This window comes from Amphibalanus amphitrite, unplaced genomic scaffold (assembly GCF_019059575.1).
Source record: "Amphibalanus amphitrite isolate SeventyFive unplaced genomic scaffold, NRLGWU_Aamphi_draft 001128F_arrow, whole genome shotgun sequence".
NCBI lineage: Eukaryota > Metazoa > Arthropoda > Thecostraca > Balanomorpha > Balanidae > Amphibalanus > Amphibalanus amphitrite.
This window is the reverse complement of record NW_024882622.1, coordinates 105,018-131,339: the sequence shown is the minus strand read 5'-3', so window position 1 is coordinate 131,339 and position 26,322 is coordinate 105,018. Positions and strand designations below refer to the sequence as shown.

General features: G+C 48.0%; 1 protein-coding gene across 1 annotated transcript in view; it reads left to right on the top strand.

Moving 5' to 3' along the window:
• Nucleotides 1-8,004: 8,004 nt before the first annotated feature.
• Nucleotides 8,005-26,322, top strand: part of LOC122370380 (Fanconi anemia group J protein-like) — a gene marked incomplete at its 3' end in the record, with an annotated part of 114,434 nt that continues 96,116 nt past the window's right edge. Inside the window, exons 1-2 of the mRNA XM_043345930.1 lie at nucleotides 8,005-8,389; nucleotides 13,692-13,753. The remainder of the gene's footprint in view (nucleotides 8,390-13,691; nucleotides 13,754-26,322) is intronic.

The following is a 26,322-nucleotide window of genomic DNA, read 5'->3' as shown; positions in this document are numbered from 1 at the left end:
GATGCGACTGTGAAAAGTGACAGGGCTGTTTGCAAAACAGTAATTGTAGCGCGGAAAAAGTGATCCAAGGTCGTTCGCTCAGCGCCGGGCCCCGGCTTTTTGGCGGGAGCCGGCGACATCGACAAAATGACGGTTAGGAAATATGTCCGGATCCCACCGCGGAAACGGCCGATATACCTAACATCGCAGAACTGCTTTACTGTGAAGCAAATCAATGATGACGCGGCCATTTAATCCAGTGTTGACAAGCTATAATCTGACCGAGGCAAGAAATACTTATAACAGCTAGATTATAGGTGAAAATTAATAACTATACATAGTCTGCCACTATCTACCATGCTACATGTAGTCTGATAGTGATATCTATAAATGATACCGTTGAACGTTTGCTCCTTTTGTCAAAGTGATTCATTTTTTTAGCATTGTCCACGTTATTTAAAGTTAGGTATAACCAGGTGGGTAATAGGCATAACATTTTGAAGCTTCTATTATTTTTCCAGCATCACATCGAAGCAATAGGTAAATGAATAGGATACATTTGCATTTTGCAACATTACATAAGAATATACTTATTTACTTGGTGAATTTTGCGCCTCAATAGCTGTGTTTATTGCATTCTTCAGACAGGTTAAACACAAGAAAATTCAATTTCCTGGCACTTGCTACTTTTCTGACGCACGTTGACGTACAGGCATACAGCCTCATCAAACCAAATGACATCATCATATGGATTCTCAGTAAGTTATATTATTGTGACAAGGCAGCGTACCGACACACTGGCCGCACTCGCCGGCCCATGAATTGGTGGATGGACTGACGGAGCGGGGCGACAGCAGATCATCAGGCGGTCTCCATTCCGCGGCGCCAAGCGGCATGGTGCACGCCCACCCAGCCAGAACAATCTGACTCATGATTTTCCAGGCCATTTCACCGGTTCTCTGATGATAGGGGCTGGACGCGAAGGAACGAATGATATATGGGGGTGTCGACTGGCGAGGGCTACTGGCCTTGCCTATCGACGGACATTTTGTCATGCATCTGATCTAATATTGTTCGGTTGAAGCTCTTCTTTCTGGGTTTGGTCGAGGAAATTGAAGCATTTCTAAACCCACCTGTATGGTCGAAATGATTGAGCTACATATATGGCACATGCCAGCTTTCCGACACTTCTTGATTATTAATACGGCAATGATATGTTATGGTCGGGAAAATGTAACATCGAGGTAAACAGGGGTTAATGGACAGATTATCGGAGCCCGTAGTCTACGCAAATCTATGCAAGCCCTAAGCAGAACTTGCGTAGACTGCTTCTGCGACCCGTACCGTCCGATCTCGCAATTCCGGGTAACGGGAGAATTTTGATGCCAAAGTTTAACCCTCGCCGGCACAGGGAGGGGGGGGGGGGGTTGATGCAACCCTCCTAAGGGTTTTCGCGAATAACTCGCGTAAAAAGCGGCTGATCGCGTCGAAACTTTCAGGACCCTCGCATTGATAAATTTTACACCTACCCTGAAAATTAAATGACCCTGACCCAAATGACCTTTGACCTGTGACCTCTTTTCCGAGACCATGTTTGGCCGGAATCGCGATTCGGCGTATGTCGGCTCGCATTAGCCGCGCGTTTGCAAGCTTTTCGTGGTTGCAAACATTCAAACATGTGATTTGATGTTGCTCCCATGCAGTAGGGTGGGTGTCAAGGCCACCTGAAGGTCAGGTCAGGTCATTGACCTTTGGTGACCTCGGTTCCCTTTTTCGAGTTTTACATGTTTCTGTGCTAGTTTTTGGAGCTGAATTCGAATTTAGCAACCATTTACCTAAACATTTACGAAGTAGTTTTGGTGCCTTCGTAACATGTTACGAAGCTGTCAGAGGCGGATGACAGGTACTACGAATACCCGTCACGACCCCTACCAGTTGACCTGACCTGACCTGACCCGACCTGGTCTAAACGCTTAACAACATCATCTGTGATCAAAACTAACACGATATTCGTGATCAGCACCCCGGAAAACCTAATAGCAGCCACAATTTACGACTTTCTAGCAGGTCCCGATATTCCCGATTTTTGGGTCATTGACCTGACCTGGAAGGTCAACCGATGACCTAGGACCTTAAAATTGGGTAGCATTGGCTTCCTCTCGTGACGGGCAACACGCTCGTTTTTTCCGTTCTAGCTCCATCAAGGGCCAAACGCGAGGGGGGTCGTACCAACCCCCTTATGCCGTTGAAGGACTCAGAATGGCCTGTGCCGGCGAGGGTTAAAGGGACCCTCCCACCTTAACATTAGATTTGAGTTGAGATAGCCAAAATGGGGTCCCTGGCTCACAATTACCGGTTTAGGCACTCACAACATCGAGAAATGCCTTAAATCGGAAATATTGAATTTCAAAATTGCAGCATTTTGATTCAGAGGGGCTAATGCTTAGGAATACCCCTCTGAATGTGTGACGTCAGCGCAAATATCTAACGATTTTTAAATGTTTGACTAAAACGTTTTGTAGCACGCGGTGGTATATGCTATTTGCGCGCAACATCTGCCGCAAACGCCGCACTTCTTAAATCAAGGCGCTAGAAACAGCGGAGATCCTAAAAAAGTAAACAAAAGTAAAAGACTAATATCTTGAAAACCGGTGAATATTTTTCGGTGAAATTTGGTAGATATTCGTTTTCGCTCTTTCTGAACCGAGCGACATCACTTTCATGCCAATTCATAAACTTTTTTGAAGGTGGGAGGGTCCCTTTAACCTACCCATCAAAGCTGGACACGGCCTGTCCCAGTCAGCTGGCTTTAACCCTATTAGTGGCAGGGGGGTTGTTTTTATCCACCCCTCAGGTTTTTCGGGAATATCTCCGAAACCGCTGAAGCTACGATGCTGAAATTTTCTGACTTTTCCTAAAACTAAATTGGGCACATTCCCTGAAAATTTCAAGTTCATAACTTTACCAGGGGCGGCTCCAGAGCACTGGGAATTGGGGGGTCCTATTCGTGAAGCGAGTCATTTGGGCGAAGATCACGATGCTGCACCAGTTTTACGAACAGTGAATGAAAGGTATCATGTGATAACATATACAAAGTTATTGTGCATCCTCTTTTGACACGTTTTTGCTATAATAGGCGGATCCAGGCGTCCAAAAAGGGGGGTTATTTTTTACCTCCCAACATAGTTGCCCTGACACCGCCTATGCATGACCAATACAATTTTAGTCGTTCTCTCATAAGAAAATTGTAACATAACAAGACCATTGCCACCCTTTTTAGAAACAGTACCAACAAAAACCTTATTTACTATACTTTTTGTGTACCCCCAATCTCAATGATCTGTATCCGCCTATGATTTTTGAAAATGCATATTTTTAGGATCCATGTGAATTCCTGGTTCATTCTCTATCGATCGGCAAAAGTTGCGTTAAGATTGGTTCAGAAACCTGGCCGTGATAAACAGTCTAAAATGTATCTACAATTTGCCCTTTTTTACCCCCCTCTACCCCCCTATTGACATTTTTTTTAGAAATGTAGATCTCGTTGAGCCAAATCGAATGCCGTTTGAATTTTGAAAATCGGCCCGTTAGATCTCGAGATATCAAGGGGGTCGTAAACAGCCCCCCCCCCCTGCCACTAATATGGGGTAGCCAGGAGCCTGCCACTAATAGGGTTAACTGGCTGCGACGCGTATTTGGAAATTCCGACCTCGACGAGCGTTTGTGGTAGAAAACCACCACTTTGGTAGGAGAAACTACTGCTGTCTGCTACCATTTGTACCACATGTCTCGCTATAGTTGCGACATCTATGCGTAAACATATAAACGGACGCCATTTAATTGCGTCCCAGAAAAGCTATTTCTGGCACCTAAAAGCTGACTCGCCCCAAAATTGGTTCTCAGCACCTATTTGTTGGATACCAGCACCAATCATGGAAAATGACCTTAATTAGCTGTTTTTGGCACCTATTCATCGGTACGCCTTACTCTTTTTTCTGAATCTGGCACCTAAATGCTGAGCGTAGCACCAATCTAGTAGAAAAATGAACTACTGGCTGGTAGAATCATGTTGTTCTGGTATAATGACCCCTGGAGTCTAGTCTAAAGGTTGCCAGTGCAGCTACACTCTAAGACAGCCCCGTAGTGATCTCAGCATTGTATATGACGTTTAAGTAAGCAAATAATATTGATTTGTTTGAAAAAACAATGTCATTTAAATATTTAAAAGTATTTATTTGTAATGCTTCAAGGGAAACATTTTTGTGAGTAATTGTCTCGATTTTGACCATTAAAACGGGTATTGTATTTTTTGACGTCATCAAATAGCTCCAAAAAAGAAATGTAACGTTTTCATTCCGTTCAAGGCCGCTGAAGAAACGCGGGATCTCACGTGGGACATTGTCCGTTGTTTGCCGCGCATAGTTGTGCCGTGGTTGTGCCTTTTTCGTCCGTTTCTTACTTATGTGTGCATGAAGCTTTGATTTTGTTTTTGGTTATTGTGTGGCCGGTCAGTCAAACGCCCCTGTAGAAACCGGATGCTGCGTTTGATCGAGATGGAGTCAGACGATGATTGCAGAAAGCTAATAATATTGAAAAGAGGGCCGGTTGCGCGGCATGTCTGTTCAGAGTTGACATTTTGCTTTACTCCAGTTTATGACCTGAGTCCTGAGAGCCTGGCCGGAAGTGACGGATCCAAACTTTTCACGTTAAAATGGCTGAGGGTGCAATAATCTCTACATAGCGGGCTGGTATATGAGCGTCTTGCTATGCTGCACCATAGCACTGGCGAAAATGGCACTTGACATCACCGAATGCAACGTTCATGTTTGTTAGGATACATTAAATCAGGAAGATTACGCGAATTAGGTAAGCAAACGTGGAATAAAATAGGTGCTGGATGTTTTGGTTTTGGTGCTGAATCAGCAAACAGCAAATACGGAGTTCAACTAGACGATCTGGCAACTTTAGGCTGTGTGGAAGCAATTAGGTGCCAGATTCAGATATTAGGGTCGAATAAGCATTTTGGGGCTGATCAGCAATTAGGTGCCAGAAACAGCTTTTTAGGGACCAGAAACAAATATTCCCCCATATAAACCGCAACACCCGTGTGCGCTGATTCTAGTCAGGCCCATGTCGTCCCCTATCTCTCTGCGTGTCCACTAACACGAATGACGTCACGCATGTGGGCGGAGCTATGGGCGGAGCCTAACGCACGCGGCAGTCCAAGCCGCCATATTTGAATTTATATTTTAATAGAATCTTGCCGATATTTTGGGTAAAGTCAATTTATATGGATAGCTTGGTGACAGTTTAGCTATACGAATAATAATTTATTATGGATGTGCGTATATTCAGCTTGGAATTGCAATTAAAGTTCCGCACCGCATAGATTCGAACTCGGGACCTTTGGAATACTGCGCGGGTACGCTAACCACTACACTACCGCGACCGCGCGGCGGCCGGCAGCAGGGAGGCTGCGGAGACATGGGGGGACATTTTACGCTTTTGTGAAAAAAGCAAAAGATTTAGCGAAAAACACGTAATAGATAACTTGCAGAAAATTGTCTGCTCTTTTAGATAAGATACTTAAGTTTGATATATCTTGTGCAGACTTCATTCTACAGTGCTTCGAAAATCGCTCATTTACATGGGGATTGAACGGGGCTTCGAGACTTGACTCCAAATGACGTCACGAGCTGACGTCACGAAAAGGTAGAATCGCCGGACGACCCTACCTGGTATATAGGGCCTTGATTCTAGTTAGCGAGGGCATGTCCGTGAAGTTAGCGTCAGCAACAGCACCGAATACAGCGTCGGATTTAGAATCGTTTCTAAAACTTTAATGGGGGAAGGGGAGCACGAATATTACATTTAAGTTGTCCTAGCTCCCGCCCTTCATCCCTTAATCGTCCCTTAAAGGAAGGGGCGCGTCAAAAGTGCCTCTAGCGTTCGTCTGATCGCCAAAATAAAGGTCACAATCGATTCCTCGGGTCAATATCTAGCCGCAGCCTCGGGTTTCAGATGTTTGCATCTTACCCCTTTCTACTAAATTGTCCCTTAAAGGAAGGGGCAGGTCAAAAGTGCCTCAAGGGTTGGTCTGATCGCCAAAATAAGTGTCGCAATCACTTCCTTGGGTCAATATCTAGCAGTAGCCTAGGGTTCCAGATGTTAATATCTTACCCCTTACCCCTTAATCGGCTCTTAGCCCATGAGCCCCTGGGGGGCATAATGTTGCCCCCCCCTCTTTACGTTTTGTAGAATAGGTATCCCCGAAACCCGATGAGCTACGAACGTGAAACTTGGCACAGCTTCAAATGAATACCTAGGCAATGTTTGAGAAAAGTTTAGTGGTTGTAGCACTTAAGATGACGTCACAGTGACGTCATAAAGTTTTGTCGTTTTCCGATATGGACCGTTTCTGATGACGCTGAGCATGAAACTCAACTGTAAATGAACTAGACAGCACCTGCTGTCATCTTAAAACATCGAAGTACACTTCCAACTAGTTCCTGACCAATAATCGCCCTTTATATTCGGTCTCATATATCGGATATATCGCGAGGAAACTGAGAGTCGCAAATCTATAATTTGACTTCTGACGTCACTGTGACGTCATTTAAAATGCGATCGACACCAAATTTGGACACAACCTCTGCTAGGTGTTCAGGAAGATGTGTGCAGAGTTTCGTGTCTCTATCTCTTCGCGTTGCGACGATATCGTCGCAGAAGTAAAGGGGGGGGGGCAACTATATGCCCCCCCCCCAGAGGCTCGCGGGTGGCGCGGAGGCCCAGCGGCCGCCGGGTTAAAGGGACCCTCCCACCTTCAAAAAAGTTAATGAATTGGCATGAAAGTGATGTCGCTCGGTTCAGAAAGAGCAAAAATGAATATCTACCAAATTTCATCGAAAAATATTCACCGGTTTTCAAGATATAAGACTTTCACTTTTGTTTACTTTTTGGGATCTCCGCTGTTTCTAGCGACTTTATTTTAGAAGTGCGGCGTTTGCGGCAGTTGTTGCGCGCGAATAGCATATACCACCGCGTGCTACAAAACGTTTTAGTCAAACATTTAAAAATCGTTAGATCTCCGCTGACGTCACAAATTCTAAGGGGGCATACCAATGCATTAGCCCCTTAGAATCCGAAAACTGCAAGTTTGAAATTCCATATCTCCGAATTAAAGCATTTTTCGATGTTGTGAATGCCCAAACCGGTATTTTCAGGCCATGGCCACCAATTTGGCTATCTCAACTCAAAACTAATGTTAAGGTGGGAGTGTCCCTTTAAAGGAAGGGGCGCGTCAAAAACAGTAGCGGCAGCCGGTGGAACAGTGGAACACCCTCAAGCAAGGGGGGCACTGCCGACTTTTGGTCCCATTCTTTCCATGCAACGCCCAATAGGGCTAATGTTAAAATGCCAAAATCAAAGGGGGGGGGGGGGGCACGGTGCCCCGGTGCCCTCCCCGTTCCACCGCAAAGGGACTCCCCTCTCGCTTCAATGTCAGTACCATGGATGAAGTAGGTAGGTACGTACCTATTCCTAATCCATGTCAGTACCCTGCCCGTGATCCGCCAGTTGATAGGCCCGACATGTTTGTTTGTTTGTTTTGCTGGGTTAGGCCCTTTCGATCCAATTAGACCATTTCAGAGCCGGCTCGACATGTCATAAGCACTTATTCTTATTCTTTTTCCGTAAAACGATCTTGAGACTTTTACAAAGTAGAGTTCTCAACAATCGTTCAGATATCCCTAGTTTTCATTTTTAGTCGCTAGAGTAACGTGAATCAACAGCATAGAGTTGAGAATGTGCTTTTGCTACGTAAATAATAAAATGATTCTTTTTTCCATTCGTAGGTTCACAACAGCAATGAAGTAATATTCTCATTAAATCTCTCTTTCTAGTCATTGTAAAATGAAATATAAAAGTACTTGAGACGATCAGCTGTCCATGGCGCGTAAATGGCGCGGCCATTGGTCGACAAATGTAAACAATGCGGTTTTGAAACGTCGTAACGTAAATAATGGGGTTTTCCCCACACATATGGAACGTAAACCTCCCCGCCCCTTTATTAGGCCAATGTGAAGAGGCGCTTGTAATTCCTCCCCTTGCTACTCCAAGTTGCATATGTGTGGGTTTCCCCATTTTGTCTGCACAAAGTGGCCACCGGGCTCACTTCATGGGCCCGGCTTGCCTACCTCCTCGCGAGGCTAAAAACGAAAGTTGTGGCCACTAAAAAAAAAAAAAAAAAAAAAAAAAAAAGTGGCCGTTTAGTAATTGAGGCAATTACCTGCCAAGCTGCTGCGCGCCCTAACTCTTCAACAACAACAACAACGAGGCAATTACCAATTAGTTTTCATAAGTGAGGGTGTCATATCAGCCTTCCTGATGTTATTACCGCCCGCATGTCATCGTAAGTTTTATTTTAAGTCTTTGTTTCCAAAAAATTCCTGATTGAATGATTTGAAACGTTTTTTTTTGGCATGATTCATTTTTCAGATTATAATTATTGTCGATTCCACTGAGGAAGATCCAGCACGGAAAATGTACCTATTTCAATTTCGGATTTGTTTTTGGCGTACTTTAGTTATGAGCAAAAGGTTCCAGTTATTATTAACTATTTGTGCAAGCAGAATTCCTGAATGATCTATGCACTGCTCGATGAGAACGAGACAGTCACTGTCACAGTCAGGCCCAGTGGCCTACACAATTTCAGAATATGTTAGGGGGTATGGTATGGTGTGGTACGGTATGGTCTGAATATTTCTGAAGTTCAGCTGAAGCTCAATAATGTAAAAGCTGCTTGTAAGTGTCATGGTAACATTGACTTTATGGTTTCAGTATTAACGTAGTTTTGGTTTCATTGGAATGTAGTTTTCTAAATACTAGGTAGGTGTTCAAGCTTGCTAGATCTAGAAATGTATTAGTAAGTAGTAGTTAATAATGGTACATCAGCTGCCAGCTTTTTGTTTTGTATTTATCTTGGATCTCGGAGTTGTATCCATTCTCAATGCTGTAGTATTATTGTTGATTGCAAGTTGCAAGCATGTTTTAAAGTTTTAATTGTTTTTCTTGTGTAGGTAATTTTTCTAAAATGTGGAACTTTTATGCACACCTATGGAAGAGAAGAAATAAGTTGAAATGGATTCTCATTGATGGCTCTAAATGGATGATAAACACTGTTTTAGAGTCATATTTTTCGCCTATGTCAGTGATTGGAGGAAGAGGACAGTGCGCGAGGCCATCGAAATAAAAGAGAAGGATCCAGATATGAACAGAGGTGTTGGAAAATTTGCACTGAGCCCAATTTGGGATTTGCCTCTAAAAAACGCAAGATGAGATTCGTTCCTCTCATCTCTTTAGTATGAGTGGACTGAATTAAAAACTAATGACGCCGATTGTGTTCTGTGTATAACTTCTTGTCTGTGTGTTTGTATGTATTTTATAGTTAAATTTACAGCATACTTTGATAGGAAATAGTGAGTGTATCTAGATATTCTTAACTTGGAATCTCCTACATGGTTGATAGCGCGCGGGGATTTGAATTTTTTGTCTGTGAATTTAATTTAGAATTTTGGGTATCGCTGCAATGTGAGCTATACTTATAGGGTTATTTTAGTTGTCCAGTGACCAAGGCCAAACAATATTGGCCGAAATATTTGGACTTGCATACGCAATACAATCCCAGTGAATTCCGATAAAGTTTTATATCTACAAACACTGTTATCATGAGAAATTAAAAATTTGAGATCATGCTATCTGAATGCTGTTTGAATGCTCTTATATCAGCAAGCTACCAGTTTACTAGTGCTTCTTTTAGCTGCTAATTAGTCAGCTTCACCTGGTCTGTGCAGTGCACCAGGTGAGTGACAAAGAAACACGAGCAACGAAATACTGTGCAAGTGAAACCTGTCAAGCAAGGCTGCAAGCAATTCTTGGACAGTAAATGGTAAAATCAGATGCCTGCTGAGTGCTGGTAGTTTTGGACTATTGCTCCATCTCAATCTTGAAGTCTGCCTTCACTATGCTTGATGAATTCATATTTCAAGATGGACTGCCTGAACTGTCCACATCAGTCGGGGAAACTATGGTAAAATCTGCTATTTTTAGCAGTCTGCTATTTTTAACAGAAATCTGCCAAAAATGGGTATGCATGTGACGTCATCGTACCCAAATATGGCAGATTTGGGTACGGCCCCATACAAAAGCAGATCTGCACCCTAATTGAAGCAAATGCGCATCAAATGCCTGGCAGATTCATGATTAGAATAGTGCTGAGAAGTGAGAATGTCCTCTGATATTTTTGTTCAGATCCGACTATTTTCAAATAATGAATTTGAAAATAGTAGGATCTGAACAAAAATAGCAGAGATCACTCTCAGCACTATTCTCATCATGAATCTGCCAGGCATTTGATGCGCATTTGCTTCAATTAGGGTGTAGATCTGCTTTTGTATGGGGCCGTACCCAAATCTGCTATATTTGGGTACGATGACGTCACATGCATACCCATTTTTGGCAGATTTCTGTTAAAAATAGCAGACTGCTAAAAATAGCAGATTTTACCATAGTTTCCCCGACTGACATGCATCTGTATTTATCATCCACCCCCAGGATGGCAATTTGCAGACAAGGACCCTGTTTGGTCGCAGCTTTTTATCAGCAGGCTGCGAGCACACTGCTATTTGTTGGCTCCTCATTGGTCAAATTCACATAGTCTCTTTATTTGACCAATGAGAGGCCAAGAAGCACCAGCAATAACTTCCTTATAGGTATGGAAAAACCGACAGCATGCTGACAAAAAAAAAAAAAAAAACAGCGACCGAACAGAGCTCTAAGCTCTGTTCGCCCCCCGTTTATTTATCAGCAGGCTGCGAGCATGCTGCTCATCTCATCTCATTTATTTTCAACAGAAAAAGACAAAATAAGTACAAAAGTGAAACAAATAGGATTGGTGCAAAAGCGCAACGCTTAAATCAAGGCACCTCTCCTTAAAATAAACGAGGTTACAAAACATGACACCGCCGGGATCAACAAAGTGGGCCAACAAAGTGTGAACTAACTAAAAGTACAATAAAGGTGAGCGATCACTCCTCCGCTGAGTCAGCCGTGCTACTTCTTGGTTCCTCATTGGTCGAATTCAAGTGGTCTATTCGTCAGACCAATGAGAGGCCAAGAAGCGCCAGCAATAACTTCCTTTTATGGGGAAAACCGACAGCACGATGATATAGAAACTGCGACCGAACAGAGCTCTGGTTTCTTCAGACTTTGTGCATTTGAATTGCATGTTTAGCCCTTGAAATTTCATTTATTCAATTCGACACTAAGTTTTTATTTATATTAAGGGCTAACTTTCCCAATTTTTCATTTGCTACCTGCTATCCATCAACTTTCATGTAGATAATAGGTACCTACTTTGTGTTTTGAAATAGAGCATCTAATAATGCTATGAGTATCCGAAGCTGGCCTGCCTTTGGGCTGATGGGTGGGCACAAAATGACCTTAGAAGTCAGTGTGCCCCCCGCCCTAAGGCCCTAATAAACGAACAACAACAAGCCTTTGGGCTGCTTTTTGATAAAGATTGTTATTTTTCATCGGGATTCTTTTTACAAGCATCTGTGTTCCAGATCATGGGCCATCAAATTGTGTATAAGATATGTATACTAGAATTTAGGTTTGACTCGGTGGTGGGTACACAATGTGTAATATGTATTTGGTGTCCACATCAATCATATGGTATTACTGCCCTGGATTGAATATGTCAAGGGATAAAGCTGATTGAATCATGGTTCAGCCAAGCTAAGCCCAGCAGCATGGGCCTTCTAAGGACTAAGGTCATATCGGGGTCCTCTGAGACCAGCTTAGGCCCTCTGAGGAGTGAGGACAATGTGGGTCTCTCTTAGGCCTGCATGGGGCCCTCTGATGCCAGCACAGGGTCCTCTGTGGTAAGCGCGGGGCCCTCTGAGCTTGAGACCATCAGCATACATCAGCTCTGACATCAGTCTTGGGCACTCTGCCGGCCAGTGTGGGGCCCTCTACCCTCTGACTTCTGAAGCTGGTGCTGGTCCCTCAGAAGCCAGCGCGGGATCTTCAGAGGTAGCATCGGGCCATCAGAGGCCACCTGGAAGGCCTCGACAGCCAGACTTCAACCCTTATGCATACTAAGGCCCTCTGAACTCGGAGTGGGCCCTTAGAGGCCGGCATGGGGCCCTCAGAGGTCACCATGGGCTTCTAGAGACTGGCATGGGTTCTTTGAGAGCCGTGTGGGGCCATCAGAGGCTGACTCAAGGACTCAAAGGGAGGGGGGGGGGCTGAGGTCAGCATGGGCCTTATGAGGCCATCGTAGGACCTCGAGGCCGGCGTGGGTCTCTGGCTGCCGGTGTGGGGCCTTCAGAGGCCTCATAGGTCGGAGTGAGGCCCACGAGAGCGTCATGGAGCCATCAGGGCTAGAGCATTTGCCCTCATTACCCGAGCTGGTCCTTCCTTAACCCTCGCCCTGGCAGGGCATTTTTCATAACACGGCCTGGCAGCGGGGGGGGGGGGGGGGGGGGGGGGGTCGATGCGACCCCCCCTCGCGATTGGCTCCTATGGCACCTAGAAACACCAAATTTGGTAGGTAAGTGGGCCCCCCGGAGTTCTCGCCCCTGTGCAAATTTGGTTGCTCTAGGTCAATATTTAGGGTTTTTTTTGGGGGTGGGGTATAAATGTACAAATTTCGCTAAAAACAGGTCAACAGTTTTTCGCTTATAACTTTTGAACTAATTAAGATAGAGCAAAAATAAAAGCACCAGTGAACTCAGCACGTCAAGGCGCGTCGAATGATATACTTTTTAGCTTGCTTAAGTGTACTTAAAGTTTTTCTTAATTTTTAAGTAAACTTTAATTAATCAATTAAGTTCAAGTTAACTATATTGCATCATATCGCATATCATTCGATTCGGCTGATCACGAGGAACACAATGACACCATTTTTAAGCTCTAGCGTCATTATGTGCCAAGTTATTGGCAAAAACGTCATTTGACCTCAGTTGACCTCATTTGACCTGACCCATGGATAAGTACATCAAACAAAGAAGCACCAAGTGACCTGCTGTTAGGTACTGTGGTTTCAAAGCACAAAAGTGATAGAACGAAGCGAATATCTCCAGTATTTTCCGAATTTAGTATTTTTCCATAGGCTTAACATTACGACGTAATGACCTCTAACTGACCTCAGGTCAGTGACCTCAAAAAACCCGAACTATATGTTATACAACTCGGTGAACTTAGCACACCCTGAAAGTTTGAAGGAAATCAGTCAAAAAACTGTGAGCTGGACAGGTGCAAAAAGAAAATTGAAATTTGACCATGAACCTTGTACCGGTTTTTCTGACCTGGTGACCTGACCCAAAGTCACCCGGACCTGAAATTTTCAGGTCATATGTAAAAAGGTTGCCCCATAGGCTGTACCAAAATTGGCGGCGCTGCGCGCCGCCGTTTTTACGCTATCTTCGAAAAACCTTAGGGGGGGGGGGGTCGCATCGACCCCCCCTGCCAGGGCGAGGGTTAAGCAGGGTATCAGCCTTCCTTTCATTCTTGGACCACTCTTGAAGATGCATTATAAAGTATTTCCATAGAATAAATGATTAAGCTCGGGTGAGCAATTTTACAATTTGTGCAGTACATGTTGATTGCTCTTAGGCACCAGTACAACTCCCCCCCCCCCCGTTTTCCAGATCAAGTGCTGAACGAATCCTGCCTTGGCCTCTGCTGCTGAAGTCCTCGCCTCTGTATTAAGGTGAGTCTTCTCTTGCCAAACCACCACCAGCATGCATACTGAAAACTAATCTACTTGGTATTTTTTTCTTTTCAGCTGGTCAAGACCAAAAGTCTCAATAGTTCCATTTGCCTTTTACCTCATGCCTCATTTCTCATACCTACCTGTGTTGCTGTGGAATTTTGTTGACTCATCTTCTGTTGTTGGTTTGTCTGAGAGTGGTATCATCAAGATTGTTTTCCATCCTCTGTGTTTGTGCTGCAAACTTGAAGACAGAAATGCTTGAGCTGCGTTGCAAGCTACCTTTGAGTTACATTTAAACCCATTCCATCTGTTGAATGGCTGCAGCTCAAAGAAAGAATAAATATGGTGAGATCCGTGTGAGCCCATGCTGTTCTGAGCCCACGTCTATGCCCTCGGAGCCCTGGATAACTTAGTTATCTGTAGGTTTGGGTCCATTGCACGTGCAGAGACCTGTGGGTCCATATGGAAGTCGATACCTATTCTAGAGGCCATCACACTTTCCAAGGCCAATTTATCGTTCAGCGCCGTCTGCCCGTCCCCGACCCGAGATGGTTTCATGAAACAGAAGGACCTCTCCGCTCTAGCTCCGTCTGGTGGAAAGCAAAAGGACTGAAGGTACCAATCGGAACCTTTCGCAGCGGTGATTAGACTAGATATTTGCTGCTTATCGGCCTTATCACGTGTAGGATTGTCTGGGAAAAGCCGATATATGGCGCTGTGCCACTCGCCAGGACTTCACTCCCGCACTTGAACCCTAAACTTGGCAGCTACCACTGGCGGTCGGCGGCGGGCCGTGTCCGCCCCCGCGGCCGGCAGCCGGCGCGACGCGTCACAATGGTCGCCATCGAGCGAGGCGCGTCACGACGGCCGCCGGCCCGCGTCACACCTGTGTGACTCTGCAGCGCCGATGGCGATCGCCGTCACCGACAGGTGTTCCGGGTGGCGCCGTCGCGCGCCCGATCCGGGGTGATGTGGGCCTGCCGTCACACCTGGGCTGCCGGTGTGTAGGGCCGCGAGGGAGGAGCGTAGGGGCTGTCGTACGGGAAGGGATGCAAAAACCGCCGTGGGAGGAGAGTCTTCCATGGGGGTGGGGACCTTCTGAGGGTGGGAGGGCCTGCTGAGAGTGGATGGTCTGCTGAGTGCTGAGAGTGGGAGGGTCTGCTGGGGGTGGCCTGCTGAGAGCGGGAGGGCCTGCTGAGAGTAGGATCTGGGGGAGGGGGACTGCTGGGAGTTGGAGGCCTGCTGGGGGCTACGACGGAGAACTGAGAGGACATGCCACATGGGTTGTCGCAGGCACCGGTTGGTTATGGAAGGACAGTTGCTGAAGGACTGGGTCTGTTGGCTATCAAGGAGGAGGGGAGACAGGGTCTGCTGGCGGCCAGGCAAGCTTCCAGGTTATAGCTGGGGCATTCGAGACCACCGCACTGGGGATCGAACCGCCGCCCGCGCGGTGCGCTGCATGCTCGGATGGGTGTTCGATTTTTGAAGGCTCGGGCCAGTGTCTCGGCAATCCCGTGGTGAAGTTAGCTGGGAATCGATGGCTGGTGGAAGGGTTTGCCACTAGACCAAATAATCTTCACCGTTGGCTGATATAACTCCTGGCCTTGAAACACGCTTTGGCGATAATCGCTGAATTGGCCCGGTGCCGCTTACCATAAAAGTAGAACTTAGAAGGGGACACTTATCTACTGTTTTGTTCAGCTAATGCGCAAAAGCCATCAACACATGGTCTGGTGATGAAGAACACTCGAGCATTTGATCAAACGTCGTCCTTCTGACGTAAAGGATGACATTGTTTCTTCCTGGCGTCGTCTCACGTTTTGCCGGTCCTGCTCGAACATGCGCCAAGCTGATGTACTTTGCGTTTACGGCACCCTCTGGGCTCTGCTACTGCTGCTGCTGCTGGTACTATTGCTGATGCTGCTACTGGTGCTGATAATGTTCCTGATGCCGATCGCCGACGGCCGTGGCCACGCCGTGTCCCCGTCGTGTCCTCGGCTTGTCAACAGCGTGTCACAGGCGAGCTCGGTGCGTGGCGGCCGGAAGCTCCTAACGAACGGGCGGCGGTGGCAGCGGCTCTGCAAGACGCAGTGCCCGGCGGACGTGGCACCTCGGACAGATGCTATCTGACCGCGGGCCTTCCTGTGTCGGCGTCGCACGACGCGCGTCCCTCCGTTGGACCGCTGTTCGTATACGATATCTAACGTTCCAGGTGCATTTGCATCCCTGGGTTGGTTGTATGAAACTCCCTGAGACTCCCTGGGTAGATTAAAAAAAAAAATGATTTATAAAATTTTCCTCCACGTGTCCCCCATTAGTTCTGACGATTGTAATGTTTTCATCCAATATACCTTAATTTTTCCGGTTGATTTGAATCTCTGGTTTGTTAGTTTGTGGAATTAACAGTTCCAACTGTTGATTTTCACACATTAGAAAATACGACGATGTCACATATATTTGATCAATTAAGAGGCTTAATTTCGCCGTTGCAGGCTTATCATGGCAGGTAAGCTGTCTGCATTCTTATCGCGGTGTCTCCGTTTAGAGATACTGCCATTGAATCAGTCGTTAACCAACGTCTGAAACGTCCTGGCAGGGAACGTGAAACTAGCAATGTCTAAAGCGTCACGCAAAGCGAGTAGCTGATGGAGGATTTATCAATACCTAACCTCGATATCCGCCCCCCCCCCTGAGGTTTTTCGCGAATAACGGGAAAACCGCGGCGCTACGCGAAATTTTGTACGACTATTCTCTCATCAATTCTACACATGGTGTGCAAGTTTGAACCTCCTAACTTTTAAGGTCAGGTCACCAGGTCACTTTGTATGACCCAACCTCAAGTTACTTTTTTGCAACTTTGTCACCGTGCCAGAGCTACAGTAGATGTCGGAGGCCTTTGAAAGTCGCAGGATGTTATAAGGTAATTAGTAGCTACAATTTGTCTATCTCGGAATTTTGATATCGATGACCTAAGTTCAGGTCAATTTCTCGACCTCCCCATTATAAGACAATGGGGAAAAATAAACTCCCTGTTTTTACCACTAAAACGGGTCGGAATGGCCCCATAAACCATACATGACCTCATATACGATCAGCCTTCACTACATTGAGGTCTGTTTTGCTGTTGGGCAGCTCTAAGGTCATGTGACGTCATCAAAGGTCACCAGCGGATAGCGGTTTTTTGACAATAACTCCGTACAGGAACAAGATACAGCCGCGCAGATGGTCTCATTGTGTTCAGCTCGTCAAGGCGCATCGAATGATATACATGATGACCTCGAGGTCACGTGACCTGAGGTCAACCTTTGACCTTGACCTTTCGAGGTCAACATATATATATATATATATATATATATATATATATATATATATATATATATATATATATATATATATATATATATATATATATATATATATATATATATATATATATATATATATATATATATATATATATATATATATATATATATATATATATATATAATTCGATGCGGATTGACGAGAGGATCACGATGATGCCCTTAGTTTGTTCCTATATTGACTAGTTCGAAAGTAATTCGAGAAAAACTGTCTCCATACCTAGCGCCGCCATTTTGACTTTTTTGACCCCTGTGACGTCATCTTTGACCTGACCTGAAAATGACCTTAGTAAAAATTGTAGACCTTGTCCGTGCGTATCCCTTGCCGTTTACCGCTTGTCGCTATCTTGCTTCGTTCTCGAGATCTCAGGGGGGGGGGGTCATCCCCCCGTCGGTACGAAGTTGGCGCAGACCCCCGTTGGTGCGCGTGTTAAATTGACACCGGATAGTGGGTATTTTTTCGAAAGCGAAGATGGCATCGTTTAGTATGTAATTTATTTATTTATTTTGTTTCTGTCCGTTATAGTTTTTTAGTCGTGTACACTGTATTTACACGCGACCTTTTTCATGACTTGCTAAGGACTGCTGCTAGGCTGCTACTTGCTAGACTTGCTAGGCGGGATATTTGTTCGGCGACGTTTTCTGCGTTCTGCTGAGGGTAAAATAGTCGAGAACTGTCCAGCGTTATGAAACCAAACGAATATGTTGCATTTTAAGATTCGAGTGGCAGATACGCAGGCTTGCTTGAAGATTGAATCGGCAGTTTCATGAAACAGTTAACCAGACTTTGAAATTTTTAACTGTTAGTGTACTTTTCCATTGCTGTTGCTTTCAATCAAAGTTGCATGATGATAAAAATGCCAGGCATGTGGATTGAGAGCTTTCTAAGAATGACTGTCCTCTTCATCCTGTTCTGCGATTAAATGAAGCCCAGTCGCGATAAGATAACAGTGCACTGTGCAGGCAAGGTGTTTGATCACCTGACCGGACACAGTGCGAGGATTGAAGACTGATTATTGTTTCACGGTTGTCCTCTGAGATTGGACTGTTAATTTTCTTTTTACCTGCAACAGGTTAAAAAAGGACTCACTTTTATTCGCAATCAATGCGTGCTGGCCTCTTAGTAGTATGCGCTGGGAGATTGATAGATGGTTAGTGGAATATTTCCTAGATTTGAACTGCCGCAAGCCATTACCAGGTTTTACTCGCGATCGCTGAACTGGCTATGAACCAACTGTAGAGACATTGAACAAGAACATTGCGACTATCAGGTATCCACTGCTCTTGGGTCGTTATAGCAGAAAATACGCAGTCAGTTTGACGCGTCAAGTTGCCTGCGAGTGCCCTGAGCCACGTCCAATGTCCATCAATGTTTATTTTGTAATTGCCAATGTGTATCCGTAGTGTGCAAACTAAGAGCTGAACATCATGAGAAAGCTCAACACGTTTCAAGATAGTCGTGCAAGGTTTGTCGCACTTCAAGTCAGCCGCTTTGGCGCGTATTCAGTTTTGTGAGCGAACGATTTTGAGGAGAATTTAATGACTGAGGTCAGCCGTATGCGTCATTCGGCCCATACGCGTCGCTGGACTATGACATTGTAATCACAGGACATTGTCTAACGCTTTGCGGGTAATTGTGCAGCCGGTGACATTTCCTGGGTGCGTGATGCGATTGCTGATAGGTGGACCATTGAGTGTGACCCGACACCACTATTGCCAAACAATACCCATTGTGATCCGCTAAATAGTCATGCAACTTCTATGCAAAGCGTTGAGTGTGATTGGTTTGGCGGGGTGGAGAAAAAGGCTCGCCCGCTACCGCTATGTTACCAACACCGTCGGACAGGGCGTCAAACGGTTTTACAGGCCTCTTAGTCAAGCATTAACGGGACGTTGAATCGTGATTAGCGGGCCGACGTGACACGACGCGACACCGAGCCAGTGGGGTCCAGGGAAGGGGGAGGGGAGGGGGGGGGGGGCGATAACGAGAAGGGTGGAGAAGAACAAACAGAACCGCGGCGGCCCCGCCGTGGTCGGCCGATAACACGCGCAGTGTGAGCCGAGCCGCGGTGTACAAGGGGTGCGCGGAGTGTTTCTCGCGCGGCGCGCGCGACGAATGCGATATAAGTGCTCGGTTTGGTGTACGGAATAACAGGACAACATCAACGGAGCGACAGGAGACGGACGCATGATGGCAGGTGGGCGCAGCGATAGGCTGCGGGGGGGGGAAGGATCTAGGTAGAACGGCCACGAGGAGACGGGATAGGGGGGGGGGGGGGGACCGTTCGACGGGCGCTATAGAAGTGGGCGTGACGGAGAGGGGCGGGTACCTAGCTGACCACGACACCGTGCGCCTAGAGAGGCCAGCATCTGTGGTCCCCGTCGTGTCATGGCCACGGCCGACGGGTGTGACCTGATCCGTATATGCCGTGTGCACAGGAGGACCTGGTAACTGTGGTCCCCGTCGTGTCATGGCCACGGCCGACGGGTGTGACCTGATCCGTACATGCCGTGTGAACAGGATGACTTGGCAACTGTGGTCCCCGTCGTGTCATGGCCACGGCCGACGGGTGTGACCTGATCCGTACATGCCGTGTGAACAGGATGACCTGGCAACTGTGGTCCCCGTCGTGTCATGGCCACGGCCGACGGGTGTGACCTGATCCGTACATGCCGTGTGAACAGGATGACCTGGCAACTGTGGTCCCCGTCGTGTCATGGCCACGGCCGACGGGTGTGACCTGATCCGTACATGCCGTGTGAACAGGATGACCTGGCAACTGTGGTCCCCGTCGTGTCATGGCCACGGCCGACGGGTGGCGGTGGCTCGCACAGAGCTGGAGGCGAAGATAAACCCGGGTGTTGACGGCCTTTCACAGCCAAACAGGGAGAGGAGTTGATCGGAGGACACGCTAATGTTCCTTTTGTGTAATTATTATCGTGTAGGGCAGGAGCAAAGTGATGCCCTTGTCCTGACCCATATTTTATTGCGTGATATATTCCTGAGAAATGAGGTTAAGTTCAAAAGCAATGGAAATTGTGGAGTAATGGAACATCATGTCTCAGACTCTGACTTGTTTTGGACTACATACAGCGGAGAAGAAACCAATTTACAAGAGTCCATTGACCGTGTTTGGCCGATCATGGCACGAGTCTGGATGTTGTCACTAGGGGCACCGGATGTTGTCACTTCTGGTGACGTGTCGGCTGCTTTATAGACTGGCACGGAGGCCTGGCTAACGAGTCTGTGGGTCATCACGCCACCCCGGGCGCCGTGATCGGCACGTTTGCTGATGTCAGCCGTGGCCATTGTCTTCATTTATGGCGCCCACAATCACGAACGGATCAACAAGAGCGGTGGCCGGCGGGACCAGTTCGCTGGAACCGTCTGGCGCCGCATGAAAACAAGGTCGAGTGGTAATGATCTCAAACCAACTGAGCAACACTGAATGGTGTTAAGACATTGCTTAAGTACTGTTTCACTTCATCATCGTCGTGCTACACCCTTCTACTGTCACCCGAAATGATCAACATTCTCAGTCTCACTGTTCCGGGATGTGTGACGTCCAAGCCAGTCGAGCCACCTTTCTGTTCGGAAGCTGGCCGCCCAGTGTGTCGGCATCTGCCGGATTGTTTGCGCTGCGTGCGGACTGCGGTGGCGCACAGTGGGTCGCGCTGCCGGTTTTATTCGGACCTCGATAGGATCGACCGGCCGGCTGTAATGAGATAATGACAACGACGCCGTCCGGTGATAGCGTCACTCGGCGCCCCGAAACCCGACTCGGTGTAATGGAACGTGTCAGCGCAACCAAGCGCGCGATGGAAAAATCGACAACAACTCGACTCCAAGTGGCGACAGTTTCAAACATAAACGATTGAAAATGTCAAGCTTCTTTCTTCTTGGTGAATCTTATGCTCCGATGACTTGAGCGCTGGCTGTTTTGCGACAATCTGCTCGCAGTGGCTTCTTTTCAGAGCGTGAGCTGAGTCATTTTACTGCGCCGGCGTGTCAAGTTTTCACCGATTTTTCACTTGCGTCGGCGGTCCCTTGTAGCACCGCTATCTGATTGACAATCGACTAATGCATGCCCTTTCTGAGGTGGCAGCGTGCGGCTGCCGGACGCATTGTCCGGCTTCTCGGCTCGCTGGCTGGCGCGCACGAGTGCACTGGACAGTGGCAGTTGCAGGGTGAACCGGTGTGACAGCGGTGGCACGTTCCCCGCGCCCTCCGTGCCGCCGGTCGGAGGGGATGAGGTGGCATGGATGTCACCGGGGACAGACACAGGCCGCTGCTCCCCCAGCGTCCACAACTCATTCTGGAGCGCATTCAGTTGAAGTTGGAGGAATTTAACTTGAAATATGATAACTGAAAACCGCCAGTTTTGTGGAGTTGATTGGTTGCACTGTATGAATGTCTGGGTAGAAGAAGCGATGCTGTCACTGAGGTATTTGCAAATATCAGCCAAGATCAGCGTGAAATAGGAACTGTCTCTGGCATAATAAAAGAACCCCGGTTTGACGGTGATGTTTTCATGGGAAGATGATACTTACGTAATAGCAGGTGGTGCATGACTTGTGAGTAATTTATTTGACGCCAGATTGTATCCAATATCCATACCGGCTGGCTAATGAAGGCCCGTGGGCCGTGGGCTTTGTGTCTGGGTCAGCGGGATGGCAGGTTTCGTCTCTGTCCAGTTGGCACTGCATACAGGGACGACATGTCTTATGGACTCTGTTGATAGACAATTCAGCAGAGAGCAGCTGGACCTGAGCACCTGGAGCGATCACCAAACCTGAACTGCAAGAACCAACAGCGGAGCGTGACTGCCCGGCCATGCACCGACGACAGACAGTGGCAGTCGGCGTATAATGGACCGGTATGGAAATTCCTTGCTTCGTGACACACATAGACACACGGTGGGGATGCCCCAGCGTGTGCACGTGGCCAAGCCCTTGTTCGCCACGGTACCTCCTCGAAAAATGGAAACGCTCCCTTGCCGTTCTGATGGGCGATCCTCTCCTTGTGATCCAGTAGTTCGACAGGTCTGCGGCTTCTTAGTTTAGGGATTATAAGTCCTGGGAAGACCTTCAATTTGGTGGAGATTCCTAGGTGGGAATGTAAATGCAAGAAGTGTGTTCTTATTGAAGGTTTCTGATAGATTTTCTGGTACCCGGATCTGAAGTTCCCTGGAGTTGTAGTTCCAGAAGGACTGATATCCCCGGTCATGGGCAAGCGTCTCGAAGGAGCTCACTTCAGATGACTACCCTGTTATTCCTCATCACCTTTCTTCGATCTTGCATGTCGCATTTTACGATTAGCAAGAACAAGAACATGTGTGTAAGCTGTCAGTCCCCATCAGTGGTTAAGGGTGCAACCAAAGACTTAGGTTACCCTATTAAACAATCCAGCCAAGACCGTTGCCCGTAGTTGCGCCGGCCTGTTCTGTGGAGTGGCGCTGCGGTGGCGGGAGCGGCGCAGGCCCACCTGCCGCCCGTCGGCCGGCGCCGGCCACCTCATTGATCAGCCGGACGTTATCGGCCGGCTCACACGACTTCACTGGAGCGCCCACACGACTTCACTGGTACGCCGACGCCGGTAATTGAAGGGCTGCACCGATCGTACTAAGCATCGGTGACGTGTTGATTGTCGCGGCGTCACCGGATCCGCCGCACAGTGGCGCCGCGACTGCCGCGACGCGTCCGAGCTGGTCCCTGCGCCACCTCTGGGCTTGATGAAGCAGCGGTTGTGTGCAGTCAGAGGTGTGAATCATTCCAGACTGTCTCGTAGAATGTGCATATGTGCATGCTGTTAGCGCCAAAAACGATACCGGTGCCTCAGACATCAACCAAGTGTAGCACCACTCGACTTTGACCGACTCAACTACGGTCTGGTTTTAGTGGTCGATTGAAAGTTGAATTATTTAATCTTTTATGTGCTAATTGCACGGTCAGTTCGGTTCATCCAGGCGCGCACACAGGATTTTTGAATGGGGGGGGGGGCACGACCTTCGAACTGGGCCCCCCATGCCGAAGGGCCCCCCCCAAAAAAAAATACGGCCCACGGGGCTATATTTCGGTTGGTTTGGAGCTTGAGCAATTGGTTTGTCAATGCATGGTAAAACAATTATTTCGGTACCAGCTTAATTTTCAAAACATATGTATTTTTACGCTAGGCTGTTTTTTCTCAAATGCGACTCAGAGCCGGTACATATCCCTAATCATCTAATTTATTACGTAAAACATTTCATTAATAAACATTTTTGCAGGTCCCTCAGAAATCAGCCCCGGGCAGCGACTGACTGCCGGCCGGCCGACCGGCTCCGGGTGGCTAGAAGCAGGGGCCGGTCACTGTTTGGCCCGGATGTGTAGAAGCGGGAGCAGCACTCCTTTTTCACGTATATTCGCATATTTTTTAAGGCGCATCGACATGAAACGTCATTATATCTGATACGATGCGGGATCACAGACTAGAGATCCAGCTTATAACTTATATTTAATGCTTAACCAATGAATCAAATCAACAGGACTATGTACAATGCATGTCGGACACGTACCCAGAATTTCGCCCAAGAGGGGGTCACCTGCTGGTCACCTGACCCCGGGCCCGCGAGTCACCCAGGCGCCCGGGGTCAGCTCAGGCAAGGATGTACCCAGGACCTTTCGATGGGAGGAGGCAGGCGCGGTGGGTCCAGTCTCACTGGCAGACGGGTCTCTTTAAAACGGTCTTTGCATGAGAAAATGTGGAAAATTGGCAAGCAAAAGTATCATTTATGCCCGAGGAGTGTGCCTAATGTAGGCGCCGTTGCTGGGTCTTAGGGATTTGAGACACTGGTGGGGCCATCATTGGCATGTGTGTGGCCCTGCAAAATGGCCTGCAAGTGGAAAGTGGCCCGTCATAGGCTGGCAAGGACACTCGGAGGCTGGTAAGAGGCACTCAGAGTCACTGGTACGTGGCCCTCAGAGGCGTCGGTGTGGGGACTCTCAGAGCCGCCGATGTAGGCCCTTAAGATGCGCTGGTGGGGGTCCCTTGGAGGTGGGGCGAGGGGCCTCGCAGTTGCCGTTGTGGGTGCCTTTAGAAACACTGGTGTGGACCGTGTGTCTATCACAGACGGATGTGGAGCCATAGCAGCCAATCCCTCGTTGGCCGTTACTACTTAGGGCCCTGAGCGGCCGGCGAGGTCTCTCAGAAACCGGCATTGGGCCTTTATGAAGATAATTGTGGCTACATAGGAGCCAATAACGTCCCCCCACAAGCCCTGTGGTGTCCTTCCGAGTTGAAGTGCGGCCAGCGCGAACCCTCTGCTACCAACTGGCGCCGCAGGGCCCCTCGGTTTCGAAGGAACCCTAAACTCGAGAACGGGCACGTACCCCCTCGCTCCCTTGCTATGTCACTGAATCCAAGTGATGGGACCCTTTAGGTAATCAGGGGCGTTTCAGATGACCAGGGGTTTTCAATTGATCAGGGGCCCACCAGGTGACCATGGGCCCCTCTGGTAACCAGGCGCCCCTTAAGTAACCAGGGACCCCATCAATAACCAGGGCCCCTCAGTAAACGGGGGCCACTCAGGTAAGTGTAGGAGTCCCGCAGATAACCAGGGCCGGCAAGGTTTCTCAGGTCCGTTTTTTGACAAGGCTCTTATTGACTCAGGTGCGAGCCCTTTGCCATCAGCAGAGGGCCCTTTCAAGCCTTTTGAGGGCCGTTTAACGTCTCTTGAGTTCCCATTGAGGCCTTCTAAGGGCCCTTTGAGCAGTCGAGGGGCCTTTGAGGCCTTTTGAGGGTCTCTTGACGTCAGCTGAGGACCGTTGGACGCCAGCTGAGCATCGTTTTTGGGCCTTCTGATGGCCATTAGACGCCAATGGATGACCCTCTGACACCAACTGGGGCCCTCTGACACCAGCTAAGGGCACTTTAAGTTTGACGCTAGCTCAGGGCCCTCTGACATTAGCTGGGGGGGGGGGGGGGGGCCTCTGACGCTAGCTCAAGGCCCTTTGACGCTCTTTAAGGCCTTCTGAGGGCCCCTTGAGGTCTTCTAAGGGCCCCTTGAGGCTTTTTGAGGGCCGCCTGACGCCAACTGAGGACCGTTTGAGGCCTTCTGATGGCCATTTGGCGCCAGCTGGGGGCCATCTGGCACCAGCTGGGGGCCCTCTGTCACCAGCTAAGGACCCTTTAGAGCCTTCGGAGAGCCATTTGACGCAAGGGCATGGCCCTCTGACGCCAGGTCAGGGACCTTTGACACCCTTTAAGGCCTTCTGACGTCCGTTTGACGTTAGCTGAGGGCCCTTTGAGGCTATCTGAGGGCCCTTTAAGGCCATCTGAGAGTCCTTTGAGGTCATCTGAGGGCTCCTTAAGGCCATCTGATGGCCCTTTGACACCATCTAAGGGCCCTTTGACACCAGATGAGGGCCCTATGACGCTAACTGAGGGCCCTCCGAGGCCATCTGAGGGCCTTTTGAGACCATCTGAGGGCCCTTTAAGGCCATTTGAGGGCCCGTTGTACACGGTCTTCGGTGGTCTAAGGATTAGTTAGAGGCCCATTTGAGGCGGCCGAAGGCCGCCTCAAATGGGCCCCTTCATTCGAGTTGGGCCCCCCAACTCGAATGGGGGGGGGGGCACGGGCCCGTGTGCCCCCCCCCCTGTGTGCGCCCTTGGGTTCATCTGACTGTTGGTGCATCTTTGACTTCGTGACACTTGCTCTTGCTTGATAATTCTACTCTTACATATTCACTGAGTGAAGTAACTTCTGTTCAACACATGAAGTTCGTGCTCAGTGCAACTCTCATCGCCAGTAGCTGCAGTGGGTATGTGTATTGTGTAAACAGGCAGTAGCTGCGTGTTTTGCAACTTCGGCGTCCCTCCTCACACGGGAGTTACTTTAATATTTCATTCGATGATTTTCGCCTTGTTTGTGAATTAACACCTGCTCTCCTAAATATAACACAAAGTTGGGAAAACTTTAACTCATGGGCCACAGAACCTATCTTCAACTGTGAAATTCACCCCGGGTGTGCATAATAATATGATCTACGCGCGCTACCTTCTATATAAGCTCGTTGACGCCACCTCGGCCCACGTGAGAGACTTCTGAGCGATCCCAGGAAGATGTGCACTTCCTCGATGTTCTCTCCTTTGGCTTTTCTGTGAATCATTCCCACCGGATGGAACACAAATCTTGTCCAATCCTCATCGCCTGTCCATTTCTG